Below are 6,209 nucleotides of genomic sequence, written 5' to 3'. Positions count from 1 at the left end.
CTATACAGTTTCAGTTTCTTTATTTCTTTAGCTAACTGGCCCATCAGAGTATACGAAATACTTGTAAATATTTTTCATAAATAATACAATGCATTTTAATACAACTACCAATTAACCGGGACACTGAATTGTGAAAACAATTTATTTGTCTTTGTTCCGTCATGCGTAAAGTCCGGCGACGGTTGTAAGAGATAATTGATTTATTACTCGAGGTGAAGCCCTAGTAATTAAGTTTTATTAGCTCACCTGAGCCGAAGGCTCAAGTGAGCTTTTCTGATCACATTGTGTCCGTCGTCCGTCCGTCTGTCCGTCCGTCCGTCTGTCCATCCGTAAACTTTTCACATTTTCGACTTCTTCTCAAGAACCACTGGGCCAATTTTGACCAAACTTGGTACAAAGCATACTTGGGTGAAGGAGAGATATTTAAATTGTTGAAATGAAGGGACATATCCCCTCGCAAGGGGAGATAATCAAGAAAAGACAAAAATAGGGTGGGGTCATTAAAAAATCTTCTTCTCAAGAACCACTGGGCCAGAAAGCTGAAACTTATGTGAAAGCATCTTGGAGTAGTGTAGATTTTAAATTGTTCAAATCATGACCCCCGGGGATTGGGCGGGGCCACAAATGGGGAATCAAAGTTTTACATAGAAATAGGGGTGGGACGATATACCGATACACCGATACATATGGATATTTCCCTCCAAGATACGGGTTACAATACAAGCATTTCAATATCGGTACGAAACGATACACGAACGACCTATCCAAAAATTGAAAATGAAAGTACCTGTCCTTAGAAAATGGCGGCTTGTACGAGCGAAGAGACGATGTTGATATTGAAAACGCACTTTAGAACAAATAACTCGTTGGTTAGGGGTAAAAAGTTTTCACTTTTAAGCAGCCTAGGAAGATTGGACAGAGAAAAATTCAGTATGTAATGCGTGCTATACACAGAAAATATCTTTTCCAGAACACTTGATATTATTAATTGTTAGTCCATTGTACTTTTTTTTGTAATCTCAACTTGGCTACAGACTTTTAGCTATGAATTAATAAAAAATTGATCGATGTTTTTGAATGAAGTTTTAGTCAGTGTTCTGATAAACTACACAACTATTTTGTAAACAACTTCTGAATAGTAATTGGTAATCAGAGTATGTACATGTATTATTGTTTTTGTAAAGTTTTAGTCAATGAAATTGATGAACTTCAAGTATTAATTTCAAAGCAAACATGATTTGATATAGAATAATTTGTTGATTTAATGTCAAGACAAAAAAAAAGAAATAAAATACTAATTCTTTTGAATAGTTTTAAAATTTCTCATAATATCGAGATACGTATCGTATCGTGCCAATATATCGAGATATGTATCGTATCGCAAGAGGTGTGTATCGTCCCACCCCTACATAGAAATATATAGGAAAAATCTTTGAAAATCTTCTTCTCAAGAACCACTGTGCCAGAAAAGCTGAAACTTATGTGGAAGCATCCTGGGATAGTGTAGATTCTAAATTGTTCAAATCATGACCCCCGGGGATTGGGCGGGGCCACAATGGGGAATCAAAGTTTTACATAGAAATATATAGGAAGCATCTTTCAAAATCTTCTTCTCAAGAACCAATGTGCCTGAAAAGCTGAAACTTATGTGGAAACATCCTGGGGTAGTGTAGATTCTAAATTGTTCAAATCATGACCCCCGGGGATTGGGCGGGGCCACAATGGGGAATCAAAGTTTTACATAGAAATATATAGGAAGCATCTTTGAAAATCTTCTTCTCAAGAACCACTGTGCCAGAAAAGCTGAAACTAATGTGGACACATCTTTTGATAGTGTAGATTCTAAATTGTTCAAATCATGACCCCCGGGGGTTGGGCAGGGCCACAATGGGGAATAAAAATTTTACATAGAAATATATAGGAAGCATCTTTGAAAATCTTCTTCTCAAGAACCACTGTGCCTGAAAAGCTGAAACTTATGTGGAAACATCCTGGGGTAGTGAAGATTCTAAATTGTTCAAATCATGACCCCTAGGGATTGGGCGGGGCCACAATGGGGAATCAAAGTTTTACATAGAAATATATAGGAAAAATCTTTGAAAATCTTCTCAAGAACCACTGTGCCAGAATAGCTGAAACTTATGTGGAAGCATCCTGGGGTAGTGTTGATTTTCAGTTATACAAATCAAGACCCCCGGGGTTGGGCGGGGCCACAATGGGGAATCAAAGTTTTACACAGAAATATGTAGGAAGCATCTTTCAAAATCTTCTTCTCAAGAACCACTGTGCCAGAATAGCTGAAACTTATGTGGAAGCATCCTGGGGTAGTGTTGATTGTCAGTTATACAAATCATGACCCCCGGGGGTTGGGCTACAATGGGGAATCAAAGTTTTACACAGAAATATGTAGGAAGCAGCTTTGAAAATCTTCTTCTCAAGAACCACAGGGCCAGAAAAGCTGAAACTTATATGGAAGCACCCTGGGAAAGTATAGATTCTAAATTGTTCAAATCATGACCCCTGGGGATTGGGTGGGGACACAATGGGGAATTAAAGTTTAACATAGAAATATATAGGAAAAAGCTTTGAAAATCTTCTTCTTAATAACAACTGGGCCAGAAAAGCTGAAACTTATATGGAAGCATCCTGGGGTAGTGTAGATTTCAAATTAAGTACTATGATCAGTTGGGTAGGTGGGGTCACAATATGTATTACAAGGGGTAAATCTAGTAGAGTACAGGATTGTCAAAGCTTCTCAGGTGAGCGATGTGGCCCATGGGCCTCTTGTAACTTTTTGAATTGAAAGACGGTAGAATTGGTTGATTAAAGTTTCAGTTAGAGAGAATTTGTGTGTTTAGATTTTCTAATTATCACAACTCTTACTGTGTCGGCAAAATTTTTACTGTGTCGCATGCATGAAATTTGAATCGTTACTGTGTCGGAGAAAATTTTACTGTGTCGGGAGCAACACAGTAAAACAGCTCATGGAGAACCCTGGGGGCGAAAATAACCCTGTATACAGTATGTACTTTATGGCTGAGAAGAAATGCCAGCCTGACATAGTGATACAATGTCAAAATCTTTTTGTAAAAGCAAAAGCATGCAGTATTAGATTTTAATGATTACCGGTAGTAAGAATTTTATCATATTAGGGTAAAGTATTTCTGCATGTCTGAATTAATCAATTATCATTATGTTTATATTTCCCCAGATTTGTAGACTGTCCTTCCAGCATACAGCTCCTTTAGATGCTATTGCTCAGTTTAGAAAACACATAGACTTCTTCAAGTCACGAGTGGGCTGCCCAGAGTTAGCATTCGAACACAGTGCCTGGATGTCAAAACAGTATGTCTTCTAACATCAAACTATTTGTAGGCTAAGAAAAAATTTACTAGTTTTCTGGCTTGTATGTGAAGCTTTAGGTATGTACACTGTACATGTCTTTGTCAGGTTTCAAGTGTTTGGGGATCTTTTTGATGAGCTATAAAACTTGGCCTGACAGCAATACAGACACAGCACCCTGGGTTTTACTACCAACAGGCCGCTAACCACTCCATCAACAGGAAACAGCTGTGTAGGGGCTCTGTAAGGTAAGGTGTATATATATGTCAAGGATTAAATAGTCAGCAACTCAATCAATGAGTTGATAAAATTACTCAGGATTATGACTTTTTATGATTACGTGTGAACCGTATTAGAGTCAGTCTACTATAATAGAGAAATATAAACCACAGTAACTGTTATTTAATAACTTTCCCCCTGTTGTAGCCCCTGAATGCAGTGTTTCAACCTGACCCCCTTGAGAGCCTCAGTAACCTTGACTTCTATGGACAGAGGCCCTGGAGGCAGGGACATCAGAGTAAGTCACAAACTAAAATAGGTCATTTATCTGTGACAGCCACAAACTAAAATAGGTCATTTATCTGTCAAAGCCACAAACTAAAATAGGTCACAAACTAAAATAGGTCATTTATCTGTCATAGTCACAAAATAAAATAGGTCACAAACTAAAATAGGTCAGATATCTGTCACAGTCACAAACTAAAATAGGTCACAAACTAAAATAGGTCAGATATCTGTCACAGTCACAAACTAAAATAGGTCATTTACAGTCTTAAACAAATTTAAGTCAGTTTTCTGGTACAGTTTTAAACAAAAGTATTCTCTAAAGTAAGACAATTTTCTGTCACAATCTTCAACAAAAGTAAGTCAGTTACTGGGTATCTATCACAGTCTTAAACACAGTATTCTTGATCATTCTAGCACAGTGTTAAAGAAGTGCTCCATGTTACAAGCAGAGTTTTAAACCAGCTTTGTTCTCCATGTTACTAACACAGAGTTTGATTTTTAGGAATTGAGCCTCCAGACATGCAGAGAGAACGTGATGGAATCATGGCTCTCCAGAGCTTAGAGATTAAAGTAGACCATTCTGTAAGTCAAAGTGTCACAAAAATTAAATTGTTATACTGTGTATGTACAGTAAAATTAGCCTTTTCATGTAGCCACTACATTCAGTGTTGGATAGACAGGTTTATAAGTGTTGTATGGTTCTCTTTCAGTGGCTGATTATTCCTCTACTCAGCAGTGCTGTAGCTCAATTCAAGAAATACAGATCTCTCCTCGTATGAAGCGATATCTCAGTAAGTACTGATTTCAGAAATGCATGACTTTTACAACTATATAGTATTAAATTAGTTTAAAATTGTTCAGAGTATTGAGATATTTTTCATACTGAGTATATGCAATGATAAAGTAATAAGGACATGGCAGTGACATCTTAATCTTTTGTTTACTTTATGATAAAATTGACATTTCATAAAAAAAATGCATGTTTTAGAGGTAATTATAAAGAGGGACATAATTCTGAAAATCACCACAACAGTGGGGACTGGAATATTCTTATTCATGTCATTCTCTCTGGGTGTCAATTTCAGCTGTAACATCAAATGTGTTGCTATTGCTAGGAAAACAAAATTAATTATTAAATACTTCTAAATCCAATAAAGTTTAGTTTTTATCATGAAGGTATAATAATCATTATTCAGCTTTTCTGCCATTAATTTTTTTTCCAGTGGTACAAATGGGAGAGGAGTACTATCATGCCAAAGATTACAATAAGGCACTCATGTAAGTCTCAAAATAAGGCACTCATGAAGTGTAAAGTTTACAATAAGGCACTCATGAAGTGTAAAGTTTACAATAAGGCACTCATGAAGTGTAAAGTTTACAATAAGGCACTCATGTAAGTCTCAAGGCACTCATGTAAGTCTCAAAATAAGGCACTCATGAAGTGTAAAGATTACAATAAGGCAATCAATGGCATATCAGTCTAAAGATTAAAGTAAAGCACCCATGTAAGTCTAATTAAAATATGGCTGTGACTTCATGTCTTAGGGGAGAAATTCAAACTGTTAGTTAAGTTATTACCCATGCTTGGCTGACATATCCCCTGTTTGCTGTAGGTTGTTGAACAAGGTGACCTGGGATTACCGTGGGGAGCGATGGTGGTCCCTCCTGACCTCGATTCTGGACATCTCTATGAAGTGTGCCTACCTAACGGCTAAAGTCCAGGACTACGTGTCTGTCTGTCTGGAACTCGTGGGACCATGTATCCTTCTCTCAAATACATGTACATACACTATAAATATAACCAATAGTTAATGGATTTATCTGTCTGTTTAGATCTTGTTGAAATGTGCATCCTTCTTTTGGGATTCAAAAGATTTTAATAATTTAAGTCCTTAGTTAATGTATGATTGTTTTAAAAAAATACCAGTATCTTAAACTGTCATCTCTATTTATAAGTACATACGTGTTATCATGTGGCAGTGTTTCTGTTATATTTGGCTTTGACCTTGACCTATTACCAGATGTCAAACTCGGCAATGAAGAGAAAACAAAGTAGATGAACCTGACCAGAGTTATGAATGTAAGAAAAAACAAGCATCATAGAGAGTTTGATTTCTTTCTTTTATCAATAACTTCTCTATTGCAAGCTCATGAAATGAAACTGATTGTTTATTTTGGTTAATAAATGGTAAAAGTAGGATGATGGTAATTGTGTGAAAACTTGAATTAAAATCCTACAGAAACTTCATGTAAGAGATCTAAGTAAGCCAGGGATACCTATGTAAAACTATCATTAACAATGTATCACTGACTAAACTGTAAATCAAAAACACAATCTTGAAAGGAATAAAAAAAACGCT

At 36.4% G+C, this 6,209-nt stretch overlaps 1 long non-coding RNA gene across 1 annotated transcript; it reads left to right on the top strand.

Annotated features, from left to right (window-relative positions):
- The first annotated feature begins 4,615 nt into the window (after window positions 1-4,615).
- On the top strand, window positions 4,616-5,596 carry LOC134239538 (uncharacterized). Its single transcript, XR_009986241.1, has 3 exons — window positions 4,616-4,640; window positions 5,073-5,127; window positions 5,463-5,596. It is a non-coding gene; the product is annotated as an uncharacterized LOC134239538 (long non-coding RNA).
- Window positions 5,597-6,209: the final 613 nt, after the last annotated feature.

The sequence above is a fragment of the Saccostrea cucullata genome, unplaced genomic scaffold (genome assembly GCF_032062105.1).
Source record: "Saccostrea cucullata isolate Sc308-1 unplaced genomic scaffold, CSIRO_AGI_Scuc_v1 ctg3052, whole genome shotgun sequence".
NCBI lineage: Eukaryota > Metazoa > Mollusca > Bivalvia > Ostreida > Ostreidae > Saccostrea > Saccostrea cuccullata.
Note: the sequence above shows the minus strand (reverse complement) of the source record. Positions and strands in the feature narration are given on the sequence as shown.